Source organism: Dasypus novemcinctus, chromosome 4, assembly GCF_030445035.2.
Source record: "Dasypus novemcinctus isolate mDasNov1 chromosome 4, mDasNov1.1.hap2, whole genome shotgun sequence".
Classification (NCBI taxonomy): Eukaryota; Metazoa; Chordata; class Mammalia; order Cingulata; family Dasypodidae; genus Dasypus; species Dasypus novemcinctus.
Window position 1 is genome coordinate 98,466,750 of NC_080676.1, and position 26,334 is coordinate 98,493,083.

The following is a 26,334-nucleotide window of genomic DNA, read 5'->3' on the forward strand; positions in this document are numbered from 1 at the left end:
TAGGCCTTACCTGACAAGGTGTAAAACCCTCCTGCTATTCTATCTTGGAGGAAAATGGATCTGGCATCCTGTGCAAAGCTGGATGAAGTCCCCACATGGCTAACAAGATGTTGATTCTGGAAGAAATAAACTTAATTAGAATCTTGAGAATATATGGTGCCACTAAGAGGACACTGGACTACAGAAGCAGAAAAGGTCGGGTGCCTGCAAAGGCTGCATTTTCCTGAAGCTGGTGGGAAAAAGGGAAAATGTAGTCTTCTTTCAGGTGACCGGGAAGAGGTATTGCCCTTTTAGTTAGGTTAAAGGAGATGAAAACAGTCAAGATTTCTTAAAGCAGTGTTTGGTTTGCCGTCCCACTAGCAATAGGCATTTGACTAGAGTTAGAGGGACAGCTGACTTTGACATAGACACTACTTAGCTCTATTTCTTTAAGAGATATTTCAGGCTGTCTAATGACTGTCATTTGTACGTTCCATCAGGTGCTTCTGGTGTGCTGGCTTCATTCAGGGTTATTGCCAACCTGGAAATTCCTTTAACTTTCATAGCTGTGTGAGTGAACAGAACTAGAGAAAATTTCCTTACATTTTAGTGAGGCTTGTTTCCTTGCCAAGTTGTGATCAGAATCTGGTTTGTAGGTCCTGGGTGAGGAAATGTTGTGTATGGACTATCTCAAAGGGGCTAAGCTGAAGTGGCCACCTCATTTGTTGTTTCTCTTTGGTGGGAAATCATTTACCCCTGATAGGATGACATGTGGATCTGCCAGTCCTCTCCAGGGTATGAGTGGGACAAGTGTTAGAACAAGGGCTAAGAGGACACCTGGGTTAAGCACATTTATTAATTACTTAGAAAATGAAGTTTACCAGGATTTTTAACATGTTTAATGTTTTTCTGCATATTGTCTAGAACAGAAAAGATATCCCCATAATCATCAGGCATATATTTAGAAAAGGATATAGGTACAGTACTTACTACTGGTTAATATACTACCCAATGCATTTCTCTTTGAGCTGCAATTAATAGATTTAAGTTCCAGGTTTGCAATATCTGATGTGATCTCTCCATGGGAACAGGCCATAATGCCATTTGTGTTCAAGTTCTACTCACAGTACTCTGATGGCCATTGCTCCACTTGTTACATCCTTCACACAGCCAGCAAGCTGCAGCAACATTGAGCCTAAATAGAAGCTAGGGAAGTAGGTTCCAGTATTTCACTCGCCTGGTGGAGAGCCTGGTGGAGAGCACCTTTAGATGCTATGAAACAGTGCCCTTATGGAGGCAATATCCATTGTAAATTTGGCTGTACCAAGCCATCATTGGCTGCTGCAGGAGTTTGAAACTGCAACATAGTTTCCATTGACTTCAGGAGAACAACCAGAGATGCAGTAGATACCTTTATTATTTCAGGGGCCAGTGACCAGCCTAGCCAATAACTCAAATGGAAAGGCAACCTGCAGTGTACTGAAGGTCTGGTTTGAATGCACAAGAGAGTTTGACAATGCTGGAGTCTATCTCTTGAACAACTTTAGAAAGTTTTTCTGCTTTTCTAGCAGTTGAATATTTATATATTAAATCCACTGGCAAGATAGTATTGATGTTTAAACACTCATTTTTAGGTTACCTTTCACCATTATTAATTTGTAACAGGTGAATGCCAAATCTGATTTCCTAGGCATAAGCAAACTGACAAAGTAAAACGCAGATTTCAAAGTTGAATACAAAATTAAGCACAGATTAAAACGGAAGAATTTTATACCTTTAGCATTTCTAGGAACTCTTTGATCTTGATGGCACATGAGGTTATTTTATCTTGATCACTATTCACACCTTTTATAGGCATAACCAAGTGTAAACTAATGGGAGTTTGAGGTTGATTTCCTCATTTCTTTAAGGAGAAATAACATGAAGTTTCTGGACCTCAGATTTATCTGTTCTCTTTTCTACACTGGTTTAACTGGAATTCAGCATCCTATACAGAGGCTGCTTTTCACCATTCCGCATAATTTGGAGCTGAAGTTTTGTCCCAGCATCCTGAGAATTTCAATTTTCAGAGCCTACCTGGCCCACAAGTGTCCTTGTGGGTGATCTAGGTCTCGAGAATATCTGATTCCACTTATCAGATCAATGTGCCCAAGCCGCATTGGTAGGAGACTGAGCAATTGCCCCAAATCAAATTGCCTGAGATGTCTGTCTCAGGGGATATTTGGTTGCTCTCTGAATGGATGGGCCCAAGGAATGGGGGCCACTCAGTTTACTGCTCTGGTTCTTAGCACCCCTACATTCCAGGGTCTGAGACTGAGTGCCTCTGAATTGAAGTGCCCAAGGCTTCAAAAGTCTTAGGGGACATTCAGAGTTACTTCTCTGGTTCCTCCCACCCCAGGAATCAGAGACTCTGCCACTGGGCATTTCTGGGGCCACCTGGACTTGGAAGACAGATCAAATAGATCAGATGCCCTCCAAGCCAAATACTGCTCCCTCCCTCCTCAGAGAAGGGGCAGAAAGCTTCTTCCTCTTATCCTTCCAGACATCTTAAATGCAGTCTTAGTTTTATGACTTTACTCTCTGATAGTTTCCAAATTAAACCAGCTATCAAAAGGCCATTAATGATTAATGATCAATTGCTCTAGCTAACAGCTGGGGCCCTGAGGCAATAGCTTCCTTGCTAGCAAAGGTATTTTCCCAGTTTCACAATTTATTAAAGCATTCCAAAGCATTCTAACACAAACCTGTATATATAAATTCAGTAGCAAGAAGTAGAAAGGTAAAAACATGGATAAAGCTTAATTATGTAAAGGTATCCCAGCCTGTAACCACCTTGGGGAAGGAGAACTTCTACAGCTTCCATCTTTGTCCTGCCCACTGCCTGGTGAGCCTGCAAAGTCACGGACCCAGAAAACCCCCAGTTCTCTGGCTCTCCATCACTGCCATGCACATCCTAGGGGAGAGGGTGGGAAAAGGTAAAGGTCACTGGTCCCAAGGGCAGAGCCTCTGGCTGCTAAAAGGACTTGAAAGAGCAGTGCAGTGAGTTCCTGTCCTGTGCCTCAGCCCTCCTGACTGCGGTCAGATCTAACAAGCCTGAGTGTGTGGCATGGATGCAGAGAATTCCTGTGCCCCAACCTCTTTCCTCCCAGGATGTAATCCTGGGAGGAAATTACATCCTGGGAGGACTTGTAGGGAAATCATTTAAAATGGAGAACCAAAAGGAAGACATTAAACAGTCAGTAGGCCATAGTTTTACTTACCAATAAACACTTAGACTGGCACACTGGATTTTGTCTAGGTTCTTGACTATGCTGCAGAAATGAATTTCAAAAGCACATCAGGTGAGGTAGGCTAGCTAGTAATTTATTTAGGCAGGGAAGGACAAGAAATGGGAGAAAATAACAGATCATGGGTCCCAGGTAGAGGAGAAGGGGCTGAAAAGTGGTCAAATGGACTGATTTACAGACTACTATTCCCCATTATAGGTTATAAATGCCCAGGTTTTACTTGTGTGGTCACACGGCAGAGGAAAAATGGCAAGAGCAGTGTGCAGAGGGCAGGACAGAAGTCCACAGGTGAGAGAGAGTGAGAGCATTTTGTTTTCAACCAGCCTTGTGGCTGGCTTTTTGAACTGTTAATTATTTCACCCCTTTACTAATGGCAGGGAGGAGTTCCAGTTGTTAGCTGTTTTGACTGTTTGCCTCATTCATCAATTACTGATGTGGGCCCAATGATAAAGTCTTTGGGAAATATCTGGGGCTTCTCCTGGCTACCAGAGGAAGTCCTTGTTCTAAATGGCAGAATCTTGTGGCGGGTCTTCCAGCAGCCATCTAGGAGGTTATTGATGTCAATGTGGACTTCTTGCCAGTTTCCAGATCAATCTATTGATTTCCTATCTTAGTAGCTGGCTTCAGTATGAAGCGGCTTAAGTTATATGTAATGATGATTATTAGTAGGTTAGTAAAATACACTATATTTTTTCTTGGAGCAGTGGATGAGATAGGGGAGAGAGAAATAGAATTTAGCTAAAGTTATCAGTGACAGATTAACACCTGAACTTTGTCGCCATAAATAAAAATCTTGTTTCAAAACCACCTGATTGCTGAATTTTATCATAAAACTTAAAAATGGCAACAACTTTCCTCCTCTCTTTCGTCCTTTCTGTATTCTTACCAATTGTTTCATTTTGCCAGCTTCAAAAACAAACCCCATCCAATGAATTTATTTAAACCATGGAAATGTATTGACTCACAGTGTTAAGGCTAGGAAAATTCCAAAATCAAGTGATCAGCAAGGCATTTTTTTCTCCCTATAGTCTGTGATGTTCTGGGGTTGGCTACCAGTGATCCTTGGTCCTTGGCTTTTTGGTCACATGGCAAGGCACATGGCACTGCCTTCTCCTTTCTCTTCTGGGTTCCAATGACTTTCAGCTTTTGGCTGCTGTCTGTGGCTTCTCCTTCCATGGCCAATTTCCTTTGCATATAGGGCTTCAGCCATATTGGATTAAGGCCCATTCTCGGTCAGTTTGGGCACCTTAACTAATAACATCTTCAGAGGTCCTATGGTTGCCTTTGCACCCAAAGAACCAGAGGTTGGAAACTGTACATACCTTTTGTGGGGGATGATTCACTCCCCAACACCAAGGTTTGCATTTTACCATTTCTCGGTTTACCCTTAACTGTGTTGGATATTCTTATTATAGATTGGGATCTTTTTAAATATCCAGACTTATCCACATATATGATTTAGCATATTTCTCAAAACACAATATTTTAGAATAGTTTTTCTATAGTTCAAAACTTTTCTGGTTCTGCATACATATGTAGCTCTGATACTTTAAATTTTTGGAGAAAAACTAACAATTACTTAAAAAATAGTAGTAAATAAAGTGCTTATTTGAGATTTACTTGAGTAGATTAAGAATTCCCACCTTAATGGCTATAATATTCTAAAATGTTTTTTAGGAGTAGTTGGAAGAACAGGTCACAGAAGACTTAATAGAAGAGCCAAACATATTGCGGAAATGAAAATTCATGAGCTAAAATATTTAACAAAAAAATAACCTATTGGTTTTCAAAATAATACCTGCTTATGAAATACTCAATGGGAAAAAGTATACTCTGTCACCAGACTTGTCCAACTCTATATATTTTTAAAATGAGGGCATTTGAATTCTTTTTACTTTTCTTATTAATTTTCTTACATTTTGCCTCTTAGATTTGCCTTCAGAGAAGTAATCGAACACTTCCTTCCCAACAGATTTTTCATTAAAAAAAAAAAAACAAGCTAATGAAAGGAAGAGATAATAAATGTATATTGCCTAAGAGATTTGCATGACCACAGAGGAGTAGCAAATTCCAGGAACCAATACAGAATTCCCCATTTTTACAATACAATTTCTTATAAGGGAAAGTGAGGATTTTTCTAAAGTTCAGCTTCTGTGACACTACCTATTTACAGGTTTGCATAAATTATGATGAGATAAATTGCTACTGAGAAGAAATTTCTAACCAGAGTAATATTTCTAACAGCATTTACTTACATCTAATACTTTGAGAAATTTACCATTCTCAGAGTGCAATGAGGAAAGTAAAGGCAAAAAAAAAAAAAAATCAAGGCTAACAGAGCAATCAAAGCAGAAAATAAAGAAGGGTTTATCAAATCTCTGAATTCAACAGAGAAGCTACAATAGGTGAGAACCCTGAATTGCTGGCTTTTCAAATAAACAATGAACCAGGAACGTGAAACTTTATCTGTGGAAACTTCTTAAATTAAAGGAATGAATTTATAATGAAACTCTTGTTCTGTTTCTTTATCCCTTCCCCAATTGTATTTAAGGTAACTTCCATCATTATCAATAACAAAAGTTTTTCCTAAGGATATTCAAAATAAACATTCTTCTGAATCCAAGTTAATGCAAGAGAAGTCAAATGTGGGATTTGATAACTATTATAGTTTGCTTAGTTAGCAGTAAATCTTACCCATGCAGTTTGTTTTTTCCCATGTCAGCTCAATTTCCTTAATTAAAAATTAGTCTTTTATTTAAGTATAAAATAGAATTTGCATATGCAGTATTTTAAAAGATGGAATTTTGAGTTTTCTCAGTTTAGTTAAAAGAAGCACTTTGTAACTATAGAGAAAGGGAATTCACCTACTGTTTTGGAAATTTGAATTTTTATTGGTGGTGGAGTCGGGTGATTAAGCTTGTTTTTTTCGGGGGGTAAAGGAGGGAGGGGACAATCATGTGAAAACAAGTTTAGTTTTGGTAGCTGCTTTCAATAACTTCATCTGTGACTTGAAAGATTTTCATCTGAAGTGAATGACCTCTATCTATTATTACTATTATTGTATACTATTAGGGAACTTAAAATTGTTTTATAAACTGCACTTATGATCTAAGTAAGAATTTCAGCTATGTTTCTAACAGAAACCTATCAGTAGTTTAATCTCTTTAGACACACATGCAAAATTTCTACCCTCTCCTTAAATATGCAAAATTTTTTAAACCGTTTTGCAAATATTTCACATTCTAAGTAAAATGACCCTATATTTCTGTCCTCTGTTTTTTAATTTTTGGTCAGTGGCAGATAGTAAAATGAGGTAACAAGCATGCTACTATCGTTGGGCAGGCCCAGCACGTTGAGATGAGGCCTCGTCTCCTGCTGGGTGAGTGCTTGGTGCAGGTAGATTGTCGCCCCCCTGCTACTCTTGCTTGTAACGGCTGCCTCCTCTATCTCCACCCAGCATCCGGTCTCCATAGGGGCAGCCCTAGGGTAATCGGCCTGCCTCTCCCGCGCCTCACCAGAACCCAATCCACAACTTCCCTTTATCTTCTGCCCCAGCCCCCATATACCCCCCGCCAGAATGATAACTTCACCTCTGCCCCTTTACCTAGCAACAGCCTCCAACAACCAATCGGAGGTCTCCTTCAGCTTAAGCCAATCCGCACCCCACACGTCGCCCCTTTCCCTCGTACCTCACCCCCAACCGTCCCCCAGCCAATTAGCGGCCTCCCCTCACATACATTGCCTTATTTGGCTTAGCCTTGCTACCGCCAGCGCCCTAGCCTATATAAACGCTTGTCTTCCTCAATAAAGCAGACGAGTTGCCACCACTCTCCATCTCCCCAGCATTCTTGGCGCCGCTGTGCGTCTGCCCTTGACACCGCCCGCTGTCCCCGTGTGCCCTCAGTAAAATATTTGTTATCTATTTGATTCTATTAAAGGTAAAGTCCATAACAAAAGATGACACCTGTAAGAGATTCTCGTAAACAACTACTATATATCACGTGAATCAATGCATGTTTGCCTCTACAAAAATAAATAGATGAAATATGCTGGTGGTCAAGAGCTAGAGGGAAATGCTGCAAACAGATAGGGGAGCTTTTTGAAATTTTTTAAGAAAATATAAGTTGACAAGAGATATATTCCTATTCAATAAAACTTATCTGAGACTTGTGACCTTCTCTACTAAGAGAAAAATAAAAAACCTTTAAATTCACACATTTGTATTTATATTTTACTTAGTATTCACCTCATTTCACATTTCATAAATTTATATGAAATTTGCTTTAATATTTGCAAGTTGTAAATATTTTTAAATATTCAATTTAGCCACACTGCTTGAGATTTTGTCCTTTTTGTGGGAAAAAAGCTTAGACAGGGCACATTATAGTGCTTTAAGTTGACATGAGTGAAGTAGTAGTAGAACTTATTGCTCTGGTGTTGTTGCTGTGGGATTTCTTGTTTTCATATTTTAAATTGATGATGCAGTTAAATATAAAAAAATGTATGCTTATTAAAACAAGTGAAACACAAATTATACATATGTTTGTGAATGTATACAGGCAAAGTAAAAACAAAATCATTCCCTCAACTTCCATCTTACCCTATTTTACTGAGAATTTCAGAATACTTTGACTTCCATAATCCCTTTGAAATGAAATCTTTGCTAAATTTATTTCTTATTTCACTCAAATAATTCCTAGAATTTTCTAAAGTAAAATTATACTTTTATTTACTTAGTTTTCAAACTGCAATCACAAATACCACAAAATGTTTTGGCTTAAAAATTGGGAATTTAGTGACTCATGGTATTGAGGCAAGGAGGAACCCCAAATCCAGGCATCAGGAAGACCATTTTTTCATGAAGATTGTGGCATTCTGGGGCTGGCTGACAGTGAACCTTGGGTCATTGTCTTTTCCCTCATATCCAAATGCATATGGTGGTATCTTCTCTTTTCCCTTCTGGGCTCCCTTGAGTTCCAGCGAGCTTGTCTGCCACATGATTTCCACTTCATAAAGCCTCCAGTAATAAGATTAAGACCTAAATTAATTCAGTTGGAGCATATTATAAATATAAATGCCATAAATGCAAAAATCATACAAACCCCAACAGAAACTGCAACATACCTCCCCACCCAACAAAACACAAATTAAATTTTTCCACCTTCGCCACATCAATCCATCTATCCATCATCTAGCAGTTGTATCTATCTATCTATCTATCTATCTATCTATCTATCTATCTATCTATCTATCTTTCTACCTACTTATCTATCTATCTTTCTAATTTACCTATCTTCTGAATATTTAAGAACTGGTTGCATACACCACACTACTTGAGCATATAATAATTTCATGTAAATTTCCTACAAATAAAGAGAAACATTTATATAATCGCCTTAAGGTGGGTATAAAATCTAAGAAATTAAACATTGGTACAAAGTTTAAGGTTATTATTCCAAATTTTTTATTATGTCCCAATAATGTCCTTTTGTACCTTCTCTCCTCCATTATTAGATCCTATCCAGTATCCTGTATTATAGCTAATTGTCATTATTTCTTTAGTTTCCCTTTCCTTTTTTGTAATTGTGGAAACATACATACAATATAAAACTTATCATCCCAATCTTTTGTAAGCATCCCCTTCAGTGAGATTAACCATATTCACAATGTTGCAGTACCCTCACCATCATCCATTACTAGAACTGTCATTCACTCTAAATAGAAATCTTATACTCATTTTGCATTAACTATCAACTGTCCCTAGCCCCACCCCTGATAATCTATTCTATTTTTTGTCTCCGTGTGTGAGTATTCTTTGCGCTTACCACAAAGCTTAAATTTATCCTTCTACATATATATTGATCTTGTTTGCCTTTATACCAATTTAATAATTTCAATAACATACCTAAACTATGTTCCTATATCCCTGTGTTCCCTACCCTTATGTATGTCTTGTTTCAACTTATATATTTATGCATGAGTACAAAACCATTGATATAACATTACATTTTATACATATGCTGTTGAGATCTGAAGTAAAGAGTGGAGTTAAAATTCAAAAATCCATTAATGCTAATATCTATATTTACCCATATCATTATCTTTACTGGTGATCTTTCCTTCTTCATGTGGCTTCAGTCAATTGTCCAGTGTGCTTTCTTTTCAAACTGCAGAACTCCCTTTAACACTTCTTACTGAGTTGGTTGAGTGCTGACAAACTCCCTCATGTTTGTTTACCTTGGGTTGTCTTAATTCATCCTTCATTTCAGAAAGAAAATTTTGCTGAATACAGAATTGTTAGTTGGCAATTGTTTCCTGTTGGCATTAAATATTAATATGTTATCCTACTGCCTTCTTGCCTCCATGATACTCATGGTTTCTGATGAGTAGCACTAAATCATATGTGATATGTTGGTCTTCTTTTGCAGCTTTCAAAATTCTTCCTTTATCTTTGGCATTTGACTGTTTAATTATAACTTGACATTTTGTGTTTCTATCTGTTTTTATCCTCTTTGGAAATTCTTGAGCACCTTGGATATGTATACTCATGTTTTTCCTTAAATTTGGGAAGTTTTCAACCATCATCTCTTTGAATATCCTCTCTGTTCTTTCTCTCTTTCTTCTCCTGTAATTCTCACAATATGTATATTGTTATGCTTCATGGTGCCCCACAGGTTTCTCTGTCTTGGCTCACTTTTCTTCAAGCTTTCCCACTTCTGCTCCTCAGACTGAATGATTACTATTTACTTATTTTCAAACTTACTGATTCTTTCTTCTGTCATCTCCAATCTGCTGTTGAACTCCCCTAGGGAATTTTTAATTTCTGGTACTGTGGTCCTCAGCTCTGTATAGTTCATTTTCATAATTTCTATCTCTCTGTTGATGTAATATTTGTGTTCAGTTATCATTTTCCTGATTTCCTTTATATTTTGTTCATGTTTTCCTTTAACTATTTGGACATATTTAGAACCATTTTATTACAATATTCTCTGGAATGGCCCAGCTCTGATCCTCCTTATTGATGTTTTCTAGTGTTTAATTTTCTCTATGTCCTCGCCTATCACTTCCTCTTTCTTTATATATTTTGTAATCTTTTGTTGAAACCTGTATATTTCAATTGTTTGGTGTGTTATTACTAGAGTTTAGACTCTGTTCCTTAAGCTGTATCCAGCCAGGGTTATGACAGACTTTTCCCTGATTGTCAGGAATTAACAAAAGGAAAATAAAGAAGAAGGGGCAAAACATATTTCCCAGTCTTTGCAGATTGACCAATGGTGTGCTGTCCTTATGGGCTTAACCATAAAGCTGAGTTGGAGAATAGCTACCTGAGACTTTCTGCACACATGCGGTCATAAGAATTCTCCTATTTACATGGACACAAATGACCCATATTTTGTAAGAAACACATTCCTCATGGTTCTAAGCACTACTATATGTCAGACAGCCAGCAATCCCTTGTCCCAGGCAGCACAACCTGTCTGCTCTCCAACAACATTTTGTAGGCGAGTTTAATGAGTCATCTTCTAAATTCAGGGCAAGTTCTGGGATAGCATGTCTCTCAGGTCACCTCCAGACAGACTGGGACAGATAAACTGTTTACTCTGCTCTCTCCATAACTAGGACTAGGGATGTGCACTTGAAGCATAAACCAGCTCTGCACCAAGCCATAGATTAAGAACACGTTTTCCTGGGGTACATACACCTTCAAACCACTACACATGGCTACTTTGTTCATTAGCCCATTGTACGATGACAAATGGTTCAAGAAAGTCTCTGTCTGGCATCCATAGAATGGGTTATCTTAACTACTTGATTATTAAAATCCTCCTCTTCTGAGATCATCCTCTAGTAAACATTCAGTTGGGATAAAAACAGCATCACACAGGATGATTATGCTTCTGGTATTCCCAGGCCAATTGATGCCTAAAGTTGTTGTTCCTTATCTAATTTTTACAACACGCATGTCTTCCATTTTTATTTTCCTACATTTTTCCATCAACTATTCAGTATTATTGCTCTATTCATGAGAGAATCAATCTGATCTTTAGAAATAACACTGATTTTTCAGCATATTTGTTTTGATCCTATCTTTAGTGGGAATTGCATCTCAATTATTAATGAGTTAATCTTGGTTTCAGGTTGAAATTGTCTATCAAAACAAAAAATTCATCTGTATTCATATTATATTAGGAGCTTTTATCTTGAAAAAGAGTTATATTTGTCAAAATATATTATTTTCAAATCAATGAAGGATGATCGGGTGGCTTGGAACTATGTACCTCAGAAAAAACATGTTCTTACTCTGAATCCATTCCTGTGGGTATGAACTTATTGTAAATAGGACTTTTGATGAAGTTCTTTCAAACTACAGCCCAAATAAATCAGAATGGATCTTAATCCTATCACTGGAGTACTTTATAAACAGAATGAAATTCAGATACATATACAGAAATCTACAATAAGAAGTCAGTAGAGTCCAGAGAAACCAAGAGAGTCTGCCATGTGTATACTCATGTGACAGAGAAGCCAAAGACCAGCTAATACCAGAACACCAGTCCCCTGGGAGAAAACATTGCCTTAATGACACCTCAATTTTATATTTCTCCTAGCCTCAAAACCATAAGCCAATATTTTTCTCCATTGTTTAAGCCCACATATTGCATGGTATTTGTTTTAACAACCAGAAAACTAAATCAGATGATTTAAGAATGCTTTATCTAATATTTAGTGACTTTGATTTTTGGTATCTTTTCTTTTTTGCCATTTTTACTACCTTTTCTATACCAAGTATTTACTTACATAAATTAGTTAGATTTTATTTTCTTTTTTTTGAAAATGTTTTATAAAATAAGATTTATTTATTTGTGATCTATTTAGAACTCCCTTTAAAAATCATCTGTATACACCCAGATTTTAAAGAGACAAAATCTTCATGCATTTTGTTTATCATTATTAATCTTAATATGGTTTCTTCTTTTAAAATCAATAATTTACAATTCTCTGACAATTGTAGATACCAACAAGACTTCCAAGTGTATTTGAACTATGCTACTCAAAATGATCTCACATTATATTGTACTCTTATTACTTTTATATCTTCTTTTAATTTCTGATGTTTGTTCTTGGGTAAGTGGTTTTCTAGAGCTTTTTGTCTCTTTTTCTTGCTCAAAATTACCACCAAAGTTTTATAAAAAATATTTTTTTCAGAGCTCCTTAATGCTATTGTTTTCTGTTTTCTAATTTATTATTGTTTACCTGTATATTTATTTTCTCTTTCTCTCTGGATTTATCTTTTACATTATGACTTCAGGAAGTTTGCTCATTTTTTTCTCCATCTTATTTTCTAATAAAATATAATAGGATACAATTTTTTTTCTGTGCTTACCTTTGGTAGTACCCACACAAGATTTTCTTATAGCTTCTCAAATTTTTTTCTTTTGTTATTCAATTCTAAATATTATATGCTTTCCATTTTGAATTAACATATAATCCATTCTTACAAGTTTATATAGAAAGCACTATATTGTAGACATTTTTTAGTAACAAACAATAAACAAAACAAGGCTTCTTTCTTTTCAGAGGTGACAATATGTGAGGTAAGAATGGATATAAAATAATCCTACACAAAAACATGCAAACATACACATGTGGTGCAATAAGTTCTATAAAAAAGTAAAATAAAATAAATAAGGATTGTTTCCTTCTACAATTGGGCACAATGGAAAAAAATCTGAAGGACATTAAGAATGAAGGAAAATCAAGTGAAAAGTCTCTGAGGTTTTGATTTTGTTATTGTTTCATTTGGTTTGATTTATTGCTCAATTCACACAGAGATAAATATTTCAAGTCAAAAGAAGATTGAATGCAAAGGTCCTAAGATTTTGAGAATTACCAAGAAGCCAATGTAACTAAAATAGTATAAGAAACCATATTAATGGTAGGAGATAAAATTTTTCTAGTGGTATTATAAACAAATAAGAATATTAATTATTCAGAAAGCATTTAAAAATCTAGATATAGAACAGTGGTCAGAACTATCGTTATAACATACATTTCTAATTTTAGGTTTTCTGATCAGTAAGTACTATTTATATAATATTACACTTTTTCTAATTTTGTTTAAAATGTCTATATTTCTCTATCACATTGAATGATCATTTCCTCCAACTTGCCTGAGCCTCTGATATTGGGGTAAAGTTTTCTCTGTGTTCACAACATTATGAATTTCTCCTAAGGGGTGAGGAAAAAATTTGTGACTAGGAAATAGCACCCTATATATCACAGATTTCAGTGTTCCTCCTTTATTCTCCCCCTCCTTCCTTCATTCCTCATCCTTACTGTGACAGCTGAGTATATTGCTGTCTTTTTTTCTTAGTATGATCAGTAGCTTCACAGTTGAGTTTTACCTTCTGGCTACCTCCTGCCTAGCCAATAGACACCTTTTATATTGGTAAGATCCAGATCTGTACAGTGCCCCTGTCCAACTGAATTCCTTATCCCTCTGTTGCTGTATAGTGCAGAGGGGTACGTCTTTGCCTACTTTTATTCCCATACTTAGCAGTTCTAATTAAATATTGATTTTGGCTCTTCCGGATGATCATCTTACTTTGCATATCTTTGAACATTCTTTTTTTCTCTCTGCCTCTGCTTCATTCTCCTTCCTTCTCTCATGCTAGTTAAGAAAGCTATCTTGAGGAACCACCTGGGCTCTTCTTCAGGAAGCTAACAATAGAACTGCCATATGATTCAGCAATTCTACTGCTGGTTATATACCCAGAAGAAATGAAAGCAAGGGCACAAAGAGATACATGCATACCAATGTTCATAGTGGTATTATTCACTGTTGCAAAAAGTTGGAAACAATCCAAAGGACCATCAGTAGATGAAGGATAAATAAATCATGGTATAAAAACAGTGGAATATTACTAAGCTGTAAGAGAGAATGCAGTATTAACACATAGGATAATATGGATGAATCCTGAAGACGTTATATTGAGTAAAGCAAGCCAGGCACTGAAGGACAAATATTACATGATCCCACTGATGTGAATTAAGGAAATTGAACAAACTCAGAAAGCTAAAATCTGGAAGACAGGATTACAGGATATAAAAAGGGAGAAGGCTGTGAGCCAATGCCCACATGGGCAAAATCTATGATAAGGTGAAAATGTGTAGTTTTGTAATAGAGGGGCCTTACAGTGGTGCAATGATATTATTGGGTAGGGCAATGCTGGTTTGTCAGGGGGCTATAATGGGGAGGGTGTGTTGGGCAGTCCAAGGAACTGAGGGGAGGATTGAGGGAGGGAGCAGGTGAACACTGGAGATTGACGGTCATGCTCTTTGGCAATATGGCAGGGGAGGATTACTGGCCTAAGGTGTTGGATGTAGGGGGCATTCAGAATAAGGCACACCTGGACAGACTTCTAAGGAGTGTGTGAGTGTTCATCTTGTCATAGTGTGTTTTATCAGTGCATATGGAGACCCATATAATGAGTGGGATGGTGTTGGACTCTCATCCTGGAGAGTCCTGCTATGTTCTCAAATAAAGGGGTGGAAGTCTCTCAAGAGCATAGGCAGTTTCTAATAGAGGAGGACAGACCAGTATGTCAAGCCCTCAATGTTGTTGCTAGTCACTATGAATCTTGTTCTTCAAGCATTGAAGCCTGGCGATTGCCAGGGGACTTGAAGGGAGAGGAAGGGAAGAACAAAATAGATGGAACATGGAATAGTTTGGGGGAAGATGGAAGTGTTCTACATGGTCTGGCAATGATGGATACAGACCATGTTAAATTCCATCAAAATTAGTAAAAGTTTATGGTCCAAAATGTAAACCATAATTTAAACCATTGATGATGGTTAGTAGCAATGTTTCAATATTTGCACATCAATTATAACAAATATACCATACACATATAAAATATTATTATAAGGGATAAAGGGGAGAATTTGGGTATATGGGAATTCCCTATATTCTGTACATGACTTTTCTGTAGCCTAAAACTTCTTTGAAGACAAAATGAAAAAAAGTAAGACACTGGGGGAATGAATAGGAGAAAATGTCACTGTACATAAAAGACAATAAGTTTTGCAGTGATGAAAGACACAATGTAAAGAAATTTTAAATATATTTTATATACCATTTTTTAATTTTAAAAATATTTTTGTATTTTATTTCTTATTTTTAAAACTATCATTATTATTTCATTTTCTTATTAATTGTATTTGGCTATTTTGTTGGCTTCATTTCTGAAAAAGTTTTGAATCACAGAAGCGTTACAACTATATAGGGGAGGATCATTGGTGCAGGGTGTCAGAGATGAGGGATAAATGGGAGAAGGTTCACCTGGGCATACATAAAAGGCACATCAATGTGTTTAAGGGCTCATGGGGCATTGTCACAGTGAGTGGAGATTCACACAATAACCACAAGAACATTGAATTCCCACGTTGTCATGGTGGGTGAAAATTCACATAATAACCAAAAGAAAACTGAATCTCTGCTGCATTCTCTCATGGAACAGTAAGAATTTCCCAAGTACAGGGACAATGACTAATGAAGGAGGATGGTCCATTGACCAGACCTTGATATTAATGATTGTACTTATGAACTTTTACTTTTGAAATTGAAATTTAACCTTGTAATATAGGGTGCCTAAGAGTTACCTCCTGCAAGCCTCCTTATTGCTCAAATGTGGCCTCTCTCTAAACTAAACTCAGCATATAAATGCAATACCTTCCTCCAGTGTGGGACATAACTCCTGGGGATAAGCCTCCCTACACTGAGGGATTACTATCAAGCACCAACTAACAATGCAACTGAAGAAAGACCATGAACAAAAGGGAGAAAAGGTAAAGAAAAATGAATTTATATGCCTAAGAGACATCAAAGTGTTTTGGGAGGCCATTTCAGAGGTTACGCTTATGCACATTTCAGCAGGATCTCATTGACAAGCAAAGTAAATACTATATCAAATAGCAGGACTCCTGAGGGCTCTGGAGATATGCAGACACTTTAGTCAGGGAAGATAGCTCAGGAGTTTGGTGCTTTGCCAGTGGGCCCTACTTTGGAATTTACACTCCCCAGTGTGACAGAGTTGGACTCAGTATGGTTGACCTGTACAGGACTCTTTTGACCTTCTATTTGAACCTGTAATTAGTACTAGAGTTGATGGATGTGTGTCCAATAGACTTAAATCTTTGGGCTGTCCATATACCACCTGGACCTGAATCTCAATGGAGTTGCAACACCTACTCTCCAGTTCATTGGCCTCACACAGGGCAACTAATAAGGATATAATGATGGATAACAAACATCCCAATGAACCAAGAGAGTCTACAACTACGAACAAGAAAGCCCCATTCATCTGCCCTGTGGGATTGAAGCCCCCCCTCAATTAGAGGTGGATTGGACATCACCATTCCAGAATCCTCACGACTGGGGAATGAACTATGGATCAAAGCAGAATCACTGGTATTCTGCTATAGACTTATTGTAATCCTAGCAATGTAAGAACTTATGTCATTGATATGGAGGCAGTGGTCACTGGAGGTTCTGATGGAAGGGAGACGGTAAAACAGGTGTAATATGAGGACATTTTCAGGACTTGGGAATTATTTTGAATGACAATTACAACAACAGATACAGGCCATTATATATCTTTTCATAATGTACAAAATTGTTCAGGAGAGAGTATAAACTACAATGTAAACTATAATCCGTGCAAAGTGACAATGCTCCAAAATATGCTTATCAGTTGTAATGAATGTACCACACTAACGAAGGATGTTGTTAAGGTGAGAAAATGTGAGAGTTGTAGGGAGTGGGGTATATGGGGATCCCCTCTACTTTTGATGTAACATTTATGCAATCTAAGTGTTTTTTTTTATTAAAAAATATATTTAAAAAAAGAAAACTATCTTGGCTTCCTGAGGTTGGTGCAACAACGTACCATAATTTGGATTGTATATAGCAAGATAAATTTATTGTCTCACAGTTTTAGTGAAAATAGTCCAAAACCAAGGTGTTGGCAGACTCATACTTCATCTGAAGTCTGTAGGGATCTGCTAGTGGCTTAATAGAAATCCTTAACTGTCTTTGACTTGTGGCCTAACTCAATCTCTTTCTCAATCATATAGCTATCTTCTCTTATTCTCTCTGTGGTATATTCTCTCCTTCATATAAGGACACCAGTCATATTGAACTAGAGTCTACCCTAATCCAATTTGGCTTCATTTAAACAATAATATATCCAAAGATCCAATTTCCAAATAAGAATGTATTTGCATAAATGGATGTTTTGACTTGAACATATCTTTTTCAGGGACGCAGTTCAATCCATAAAAGTATCCTTTTTACTTTTATGAAGAACATTATGAAATTTAGTTTCCACTAATTTCTCTCTCTCTCTCTTTCTCTCCCTCAAATTGCTTTATTTGATTATTTGAGAAAAGAGTGTAGTAGAAATACGTTTACTGTCTTTCACAAAGCACTTCCATCTTGTCTTTTAAAATTTTAATGTTTTGTTCTTTTAAGGATATATTTCTCACTTATATGTAATGATTTAGTCTGAAAATAGTGATCATGAATTTCTTTTAATTCCACAAGTAGCCATTTAAGTGTTTTTTTCAGAAATATTTTTAACTCTGTGTTAAGGTATCAGGGTAAAAAGAAAACAGTAGTATTCAAATTTAGGGGTATTTTCAGAATGTATGCCCTCATATCCATGTGCTTTTCTATTTTTAAACATATAAGGAAGTGTTTAAAGTCCATCATTCGTCCCTTTACAATATTAATTAATCATGAAAATCTTTGAAACTTAGTTTCATACCTATTTAAAACATTTTGTGTTGAGCTATGAGCAAAGCTGACAAGTTTCAAAGTTCAATTTTACCTTTTACTGACATATTTTTATAGTTTCTTCATAGTTGATGGCATGTTTTTCTAAATTTATTTTTTAATGTTATTGTTACAGGTTTCTAGTATTGAAATTGCACATAGTACCTGAACATCATATTTTCCAGATTTCCATAAAGAGAATTTTTCATTTGCCTAAATTCAATGACAATTGTGCTGAACATAGAATTCTTAGATAATTCACTTTACAATTTAGATTTTGGTAGACTTTGCTAGTAGTATTCCAAAGTTTATTATTATGGAAGAAAAAATAATCACCAATCTGTATGGTTTGTTTACTTATTTATGGATGAACTTCTTTTCCTCTTGAGTGTTTATTGCGTTCCTTCCATCTATGACTTTCAAATAGTCCCTCTGTATGTTTATGGCCATATACTTTTGTGACTATATTGTCATTATGTTGCTTAAAATGTGAAGTTTTAAATTTTCAAGTGAAAATTCAATTTTGGATTAGAAAATTCATTCTCTTAATTTTTTTTTTGTATTTGTTGTTTCAAAATAAAGTTTTTAAATTACCCAAAGCAGTATATGAATATATTTTCAGTAAATAATATAAATATTCCATATATGTTATTTTGTTAACTAGTACTCCTGCTTCATTTTGTCTTTCACACACTTTTTATTTTCTTATTATTTGGTAGTTATTAGTAATATCAATATTGGAAAGCCCTCTTCATTTTTTATTACACTATTTTCCCCTTGATCCTATTCTTCTGAATTAGGATTGATTTATAAATATATGCCAGAGACACAGACCGATGTTAGATCATCTAAAATGTTTGTAAGTCATGTTATATTTTTCACATATAAGCATGGGTCCAGATGAGAGTTTTAGAGAGACATTCCAAGTCAAAAGTCAAAAGAAATTTTCAAAAAATTATATTTTCAGTAAATTTGATTTATCAATCAGGAGGTGTTTTAGTTTGCCAAAGGACTGCCATGACAAAGTACCAGAAATGGGTTGGCTTTTATAAAGGGGATTTATTTGGAGGTAAAAATGTACAGTACCAAGGCCATGAAAATACCAAATTGAGGCACCATAAGAGAGGCCATCTTGTGAAGCGGACTTGGCTCAGTGGTTAGGCTGTCCATCTACCAATGGGAGGTCCACAGTTGATACCCCCAGCCTCCTTGACCCATGTGGAGCTGGCCCATGTGCAGAGTTGATGCATGCAAGGAGTGCTGTGCCACCCAGGGGTGTCCCCGGCATAGGAGAGCCCCAAGCGCAAGGAGTGCGCCCCGTAAGAAGAGCCACCCAGCATGAAAGAAAGTGCAGCCTGCCTAGGAAAGGGTGCTGCTCACACGGAGAGCTGACACAGCAAGATGATGCAACAAAAAGAGACACAGATTCCCCTGCCACTGACAACAACATAAGCGGACAAAGAAGACACAGCAAATAGATACAGAGAACAGACAACTGGGGCAGGGTGGGGAAGGGGAAAGAAATAAATAAATTAAATCTTTTAAAAAAAAGAGAGCTATCATCTCATCAAAGTCAGCTACCACATGGCAAAGAAAGATGTCCACTGATCTCTGCCAAGGTCTTTCCTTTCTGCAGCTGTAGGAAAATCTGGCATAGGACTTGTATCTTACCAGACCCTCTGTCTCTCTTTCTGGGTCTCAGCTTTTTAAGTCTCTCAGGGGCTTCTCCCTTTGCAGCTCAGCTGTGGGCAAAACCTCTCTCACATGGCAGGATCAACTATGGTGGCTTTCTTTTCTTGTGTCTGCCTCTCTCTTTCTGTGTACCCATTTTTATCATCCCAGCAAGGCAGCAAATCAACCTGAGTCTCACCTCACTGACATCATCCAATCAAAAACACAAAAATGATATTAACAAGTAATCTACTCAAAGCACCCTCAACCAAATTTAATGCAATCAAAGGATATCATACCTAGAGGAATAGATTAGTTTGCAAACATAATTTTCCACTTTCTGGGATTCATAAAATAATCTTAAACTGACACAAGTGGTATGATAACCTGAGTGGGAGAGGAAAGATCTAGAGTGATTCCTACCTCAGCACATAGGTTTATATATGCAGATACCTGAATGTATCTGCATCATGCTACTCTTTAATTAGAATTCAACATTTTGTCCAACAGAATTATTTTTAATTCTGGATCTGTAGATGACATTCATTCCTCATTTCTAATACTACATAGGGTTTCCCCCATTTATATATCCCACTGGTGGTCCAAACTGAAAGTTGTTTAAATAATTTCCCCATTAAAAAAAGATGTAATCCCTCTTGTCTTAAATGATCTGCCCTTTCCTATAATAATTCTATACAAACTGATTGTTTTTTGTTTTCAGTTTTCATGTGTATTAGTCAGCCAAAGGCATGCTGATGCTAAATACCAGAAATCTGTTGGCTTTTATAAAGGGTATTTATTTGGGATAGAAGCTTACAGTTACCAGGCCATAAAGCATAAGTTACGTCCCTCACCAAAGTCTGTTGCCTTGTGTTGGAGCAAGATGGTGCTGATATCTGTAAGGGTTCAGCCTCTCTCTTCCTCTGGAGGCTCTGTGGTCCCAGCTGCTGGGATAAATCTCATCCCTCTCCTGGGGCTCGTTTCTCTACTGATGCAGGCACTCAGGGCTCTGGTGTCTGCAACTGCAAACTATCAGGCAAATGACTTGTCTCTTTGCCTGGGGCCTTTGCTGTGTCTAATGGTGCCTTCTCTGTTTCCTCATGTATCTGCTTCTTTGTGTTATTTTCCTGTGTGTTTATTTCCTGGGACTCCAGCTCAAAAATTTTAAGCTTCCTTTCCTGTGGTGAAGTTTTTCTGGGTGACTCAATGTACTACTGAAGTGGCCCAATCAAAGCCTTAATCATTATTTAATCAAGGAAAAGTGAAGCCTCTGAATCCAATATAATCTAATATGCCCCAAGGAAAAGACCAGTTCACAAACATAATCCAATAACTATTTTTGGAATTCATAACTAATATTGAACTGCTACACTGCATGTGCTCTTTCTCTCTTCCCAGAGTGACAATGTCCTTCCACTGTCTTCTGGCTTGCATCATTTCTGACAAGAAATCTGCTATAATTTTGTGTCATTTGTGTCCCTTTGAATGTGTTGTGTCCTCAAGATTTTCTCTTTATATTTAGTCTCCAGCAGGTTTAATTAGTATGTCTCAGTCTATTACTGCTGTTATAGTGTTTGCCTCCTTATATTTAATCTCCACTGGGTGCTATATCTTGGATCTAAGTTTTTCTATTTCATTATATTCTAGAAAATTTGTCAAAAAAATTCTTCCAATATTTATTCCTCCTTCTTATCTCTCTCATTTCATTCTGTGATTCCAATTACATGTATGTTAGACCATTTGATATTTTCCCACAGCTCTTGGATACTTTTATTTTTTTAATATTCACAGTTCTTATCTTTCTGTTCATTTTGCATAATTTTTATTACTTTTGTTTTAGTTCACTTGAGGTTAAGCATAAAATTGACTGATAGTTTCATTGAATTCTTTATCTTAGCTATTATATATTTTTCTCATTTCTGGCACACTGTTTTGATCAAATCTTATAGTTCCAATCTATTTGCTGATAATTCCAATCTGTTCTTGCATTTTACCCACCCTTTCCACTTGAAACTTTAGCATATTAATCAAAGTTTTTTAAAAATTCCATGTTTGAGAGAGCCAACATCTTGGTCACATTTGAGCCTGCTTCCCTTGATTAATTTGTGTCTTTTTTTCTCTGTGGTGCTAATTCTTATATCTATTGATTCATAATTTTAGCAGCTTAGGTGTACATTACTTGTAGGATAATAGACACTGACCTAAATAGAGTTTATGCCTTCAGATAGGCATGATTTCTTATTTGCTATAGTTATACCATGGAGTTTATTGTCAATATGGCCAAGAATCAACCAGAGTTTGTGTTTGACACTATTGTGAGAATAATTGTACCATCCCACTGGTTTCAAATACTCTCAATGTTACCTTCTGCTTCTTTTAGGACTGTATTTCCTGGGGCTTTCACTTAATTTTCCTGTTTTTTCTTTCAGCTTAGGCTCTCCTGGTGTTCTGTACCTCAGAAAAATTATTTTTCCATAATCTTGTGCATACTTTCTGTTATTTTATACTGCTGTTTGCAAACCTGGCCATGCAGTGCAAAGATGGTTTTCTTTGTTATTCTTTTTCATCTTCAGTCTTAGACTTTCTCAGTGACTTCTCACCACCTCCAATACAACAAAATCTCTTATGGTCTTGGTTCTAGACAGTTCCTGCCCTTATTTTATGGGCAGAAGATTTTTTCATTTTATTTTGCTGCCTGTGAGGGTTTTTTTTAATTTACTGTTTACCATGAATTAGTTTAGTACAGTTGTTCTACCATAGCTTGAAATAGAAGTTTGAACTGGTATTTCATCATCCAAGTGAGTCATGACACACACGAACATATGGATATTTTAAATTATTTGAACTGATCTGCATTAAAATTATTAAGAGAAAGAAAGGAAGGGAGGGAGGTAGTGGGGGGCTGAGAGAGAGAGAGAGAGATGGAGGGAGGGGAAGGGAGAATGACATGTACTGATCCAAAAAGTGCACTGCATAAAACTTGCATAGTTAAAAATTACTAATATATATAAAAATTAAAACTATTAAAAGAATCCCAAAGTTGTAAAGTTCAATGCAAAGAAATATCTGCCATCTAGATTAGGAATATGGGATGCCTTTTTATTTTACAATGTTAACTATGAAGAAAATAATTTTTATGGCATCTTTATTATAGTAAATATACCATAATACTTGATTTAAATAAGAATTCATATAATATTTGCAATAAAAGGTTTTGAACTCAAACTAAATCAACTAATGGTTTAGTATTTTTGGACTTTGTGCATAAAGTGAGTTTGCACTAGTTTATACGTCTGGGATACCTATCCTTTGTGGACAGTGAATAGCTAGTGTGCTGTCCATTTTCAATTTCATCATTCCAAGAAATGTTTTACATTTTCATTGCCTGTTAGCTTCCACCCTTGGTTCTTTCTTCATAAAGGTGAGGAAGCTCATTCTTTTAGTCCTTCCTAGCAGTTCATAGTTTCTGGGGATCTGTCTTTGGCTCGCAGAAGTATTTTTAAAATTTCACCTTTTCAGTTGGAATTTGTACTGTGAAATGGATGCAGCTTTTAGTTAGAAAAAAGAAGTAGGGTAGAGTGTTTGTCCCATTAATAAAGGTGAAGTTAACGAATTCCAAATAGAGGTCTGTTTCACAACATTGTAGTCCCCACTCTGTTTTGTTAGAGTAAGACTCAGATTAATTATGCTTATTTTATAGGTGCTTTTGAAGCCTTTTCATGCTTAGCTATTAATTTGTCTATTTCAATATTGTGCTGAACTTGTTAAGCTTCTCATCAATTAGGACTGGTAAATTTTCTTATTATCTATAGAAAAGAATGTGATTAGAATCTTTAAAGTTAAATACTCTGTATAAAAAATGTATAAAATCAAGATTTCCTCAGATGTGCTTTGCTAAATTTTTAGAACTATATTGACATTCTCTAAAAACAAACTTTAGTACATCCTTCAAAGCTCTAAGTATAAAAGTCACCTTGTGAAGCAGATATATATTTATTTTTAATATTTCATACTTGTATTAGTCAGGGTTCTCTAGGGAAACAGAATCAACAAGAGATATCTGTCAATACTATCCGATTTTATAAGAGTCTCTCATGTGACCATGGGGATACACAGGTCCAGGTTCTGACAGGCTGTAACCATGGGCTCCACTGAAAGCCCAATGAAAGTTCTTGACAAGTTCTGGGAGATGTTGGCTGTCCAAAGATAACTTGGAAAATTCTCACTCAAGGCTGGAATCACTTCCTATTTTAAGGCATTCAACTGATTGGACAAAGTGTCATTCATTGCTGATGGCAATCTCCCTGATTGATGTAATTGTAATCAGCTATCTATGATTTACCACTGCAGTAAAGTCAATGGTGACTAAAGTCCATAAATGCCCTTGTATTACAGTTAGTCCAGTGCTTGCTTGACCAAACAACTGGACACAATTACCTGGACCAGTTGACATATTAGCCTAACCATCACAATATTGAAATAAAATATTATTAAATTATTTAGAGATGCTGCCTTGGTTGGAAAGGTCACAGTGACTCCTCCTTTTGATTGATTCAAATTATAGTGGTTCATAGTATTTAACAGGTGACCCAGGAGTGTATTACTATTGTTAGGCAGTGCCATAATTTATGTTATACTTCACAGAAATGTAATTGTTGACATTTTTACCATTTCTTAGAAGCAAGAATTCAAATATGTTAATTTTCAGATGATTATATAGATTATTCACTTTACATTTCCTACTTCCTTTAGTTTTTACATGGCATCTTTCATACAAGTACTCTAAAGCTAAATACATCATACATAAGTTAGGTTTATTATTTAGATCTCTGCAATGTAGGAATTAGCAGAAAAGGAATCAAATGGTGAAGTATTGAATTTCAATGGAATAATGAAGCTATGGGAATACATTTAAAAATCATTAGTCAAAAAAGTAACTGTTAACTCAATGAATATTCCAGGATCAAAGCCTGAAGATTTTCAAAAATGAAGTCATGTGACCACATGGAATAAAAGAAAATACATACATAAATTCCATCCAAAAGTTCAAAAGTGGGTACTTTGGCTTTGAGAGTAGAGGCATTTAGTTTTTTACTTGATTTTATTCTGAATTACATTTTAATATCCTGGTGAGTTCTGAAACTACTTCATATTATTAGATTCAAGTTGGGGGAAACAGGGCACAAAAAGAAAACATGTTACAAGAGAAGCCATGAAGCAAGACAAAACTTTGGCAAAGGTAAAGAAGACAGAAACATACTGTAGCCAAGTTTTTCCAGACTTTTTTTATAAAAGTTCAATTCTGAAGCTGGTTTATACATACACATCAGGGAAACCATTTTAGAAGTTTCAAAATTACAATTTCTTTGTTCTCATTTAAAGTTAATTTAATCATGCCTTCTTCGTTCACTCAATTACTTCAAAAATTGCAATAGAATATTTGTGGCCAAACATAAGATGCAAATTATCTTTTTCTCTCCCCATATTCTTAAAACCTTCCCCATATCCTGCAGTTCTCTCTCAAACTAGTCCTGTCCCACTGTGGGAGAAAACCAATCAGAAGGTTGGAAAATGTATGTAAGGAGAAGTGATTTCCACAGAGAAATGTACTTGATAGTGTGAGGGAAAATATTCACACTGCATACCAGGTGATTTTCAGGAGAAAGATATGAAGAAGAAAAATTATTGTCCAAAATTTATGGTAGCAGTTCTGAAACAGAGGGCTGGAAATGCTTTCACGTCTATATTTCTGCTTAATCAAGTTTCCCTGAATACATACATGCCATCTCCAAATGAGTAAAGAAGGGTAATAACCTGACTCTGCATAAATATTTATCCCAAATAAGATTTTGACTGGAAATACTAAAATACATTAAATTACCAATATGAACTCTTTCCAACATAAGAGTAAATGGATGTTCATTACCAATTTGAAATTGAATAAATTTGTAAAGGTACATTTGTGCAAATCTAAATTTGTTACTATAAATTTTATATCTGCTATATATTTTTTAGTACAGTCATTAAGCTAAATTCTAAGATTTAAAAATTGATTAAGCATAGCAAAACTCAAGATTAACAGAAGTTAATGTGATAGGAAGAATAATGACATATCAAGGATTGCCAGAAACGGAATATATTACTTGCACGGCAAAAGGGACTTTTCAAATGTGCTTAAGATAAGGATTTTGAGAAAGAGTTTATCAGGAGAGGCACAATGTAGTCAGAAGGGTCCTTAGAGGAAGGTAGGAGTGTCAGAGTTAGAGAAGGCTATATGACAATAGAAGCAGAGTTCTGTGGTGTGTGCCCATGAGCCAAGGAATGTCAGCAGCCTCCAAAATCTGGAAAGGCAAGGAAACAGATTCTCTCATAGAGTGTCCAGGAGGAATGGAACTGTGTATGCATTTACACTTCTGAATTATTGGAAGAATAATAAATTTGTGTTGTTTTAAGCTACTAAGTTTATGTAATTTATTAAAGCAACAATAGGAAATTATCATAGTTGTTATTTCTTCACTTCTTCACACTGCTCCTAGACACTCTCTTCTGTTTTTTCCTTTC